The sequence below is a fragment of the Micropterus dolomieu genome, linkage group LG17 (genome assembly GCF_021292245.1).
Source record: "Micropterus dolomieu isolate WLL.071019.BEF.003 ecotype Adirondacks linkage group LG17, ASM2129224v1, whole genome shotgun sequence".
NCBI classification, from domain to species: Eukaryota; Metazoa; Chordata; class Actinopteri; order Centrarchiformes; family Centrarchidae; genus Micropterus; species Micropterus dolomieu.
Window position 1 is genome coordinate 31826814 of NC_060166.1, and position 2769 is coordinate 31829582.

The window sequence follows — 2769 nt, forward strand, 5'->3', positions numbered from 1 at the left end:
GCGTCGGCCCGCCGCACCTCTCTCCCCGCCTGAAGCGCCTGCTTCATAGTTTAAGCTAATGATGAGTGTGTACAGGTGTGCTTTATACTCCTCCGGTTATTCCGTCACACCTTACCGTTCTAGCAACAAGCCAATAGGATTGGAGTGATTTCATTCACGTTCAGACCTGCTTCGCCTAGAGGCGTTCCCATAGTGTCTTAACCGACGCAGTGTCTCGTTCCCCTTCTCGGGGAACCAGGGTTACATACGTAACCCGAGACGTTCTTCTAACATATCACTAAAAATTGAAGTCAGAATTTTAAAGAAAATACATAGTAGCAATTAATGTTTAAGGTACTGATGTTGCTTTCTTTTTATTTTGCAGTTGTAGGTGTGATATGATCTGCTTTTCATTGCTGCAGTCGCTCTTAAATGATGACAAATAGAAACATGGGTTTATTTGGAAATGTGTTTAAGCTGCCTGGTTGAGTAACAGCACACTGTAACCACAAATTAAATTTTGGTCCATTCTATGCCCTGTCAATATTATATAGTGAGAAGAACTTCTGCACTTTCACATCAAAGATCAGGTAAAATATTCTGAATCAGAGGCGTCTTCAGATGAAATAAGATGTTATTTATGTGTTCAATGGCTTGGTGTTGAAAACTGGTGTGGACATAGCAGCTGGGTGTGTGACAATTCACTTAGCACACAAGATGAGCTATATCATTGGGGTCACAAGAAAAGATGAGATGATATTTTAACACTGTTTTTAAGAAATATAGAGGTATATAATGCAGTAAGAGCTTGTAGTAGTAGCTTGTTTTTTAGCTTTAGTTATGTTTTTCGACAATGCACATTTGTTTCTTCAAAGCATTTTTATTTGTTAGATAACAATTGTTGTTGCAAGCTATTTTTCAGAACATTTTTTAAAACAAATTAAGCTTTTAAAAAGTAATGGGGACAAAATCAGCCCCTTCAGAAAGTGGTGGGGACACCTTACCAGTGTAAATGACACCTATGTTCAATGGCCTTGCGACACTGGCAAAGATCCTCAGCAGAGAATTTGTGGATATAAAAAAATCTTCATTGTCCCGTTGCAAGTCATTTAAAATAAATTCTATCTTCTACCCTGCCCTTACTACCCTATCTTTTGTGCTTCAGATTTCAAGGCATCAGCATGATAAACAGCTACACAGGCCTTCAAGGCAATCTGGAAAAACGCATTATAACTGCTTTTCCCTGACATTTTTCATGGCGTCATTGTTTAAGGGGAATATGACACTTTTGAGTGTTTCCTCATGTTGCATCCAATACCAGGGGTTTTCAAAGTCTGAGACTGCGTGTCTCCCCTCAGACAAAGCTTGGGAAACGCCGCCCACCCCACCACATCTTTAGTTTACTTGGTAAGTTCCATACAATTCCTGTATGCCTATGGGATGATGGTTATAACCAAGGGATCAAATAATATTTCTATTATTTGATCCCTTAGACACTCAACATTTGAGCCAAGATAGCCTAATGTTGCTGTTTGACATAACTTCTACACCAAATATTTTTTTTAAAAAAAGGTCTGTACTAAGGCATTTATTAGTTTTTGATGCTGATGGGGGGAAGTTCCCGAAAACTACTGTAGACTATTATATGTGATCTCCATTTGATAAGTACTGCAATAAGTGTTGTAATATTATTTCACTTCCATTCCCAATGTTTCCTGTTCAAATAGCACATCCTTGTTTAAATACAGCTCTCTTTAAAGATCCCACTTTACCTGTCTATTCTGAGTAACACACAGAAAATCCCTCATCCCATGAAAGAAATTCAACAATAATTAATTAATTAAATAACAGAGAGAAAAAGAACAGTATTACACAATACTGTATACTTCCATCTGTTCATTACAGATGATGGCGTAGACGGTTTCAACGTTCATGAGTATACACTGCCCTCCAGTGGTCACAGAGCGCAACTGTATTGCTAGTTTAACTTCTATTTTGAAGGCAATAACCGGAAGTATAATCAGTTGGAGTAAGGTGAATTATAGTCATGTGACTTTTTTGCTATGCTGAGTTTGAATCTTCTTTTATACAGTCTATGGTTTGAACACAACATACACATAGGTTGCAGCTACAATAAATCTCAGAAATGTCAGCTCTTAAATAGTCGAAAGAACACAGAAGAGAATTGATGAATCTATTTTGAAAGAACCTACCGGAAGTGTTAGTATGCTATTTTGTAGCCTAAGCAAGTTAGCGAGGGTCACGAGGCAGATGGATGCTACTTTGATGAACTAAATGTCAGTTCCGCTCTTTTGACTACTAGAGTCAAGTGAACACCCTTGATTTAAGGAGCACCAAGGACGTGCAATGCTGTTTATTTTCTTACCCAACTGTTTAAACTAGCTTATGCGACATTGGACAGTGCCAGAGTGTGTATGTTAAACAAAAAAGTTGTGCAAGGCGCGTGTCACATGCCAGCCAAAGGCATGTATACTGGTCTTTGGTAACCTTGCTGATTAAGCCATGAGATCAATCAGTACTGCTAACTCGGCTGTTGTATCAGTGCGCTATCATGGCCACACTGATGCTAACTTGAGGAATTAAATGTTGCAGTTTTATATACTGTCTGGTTGCAGTTCATACCATAGTTTCATAAGCATGACCACAAGAGGGCAGCGAACAGTTGCGATTGCAAATTACACTTGTCAATCACCGACTGGATGTCAATCACATCGACGCACAGAATTCATTTAAGAAAATTCAATGAAATACATTACCACACAAGGAAAA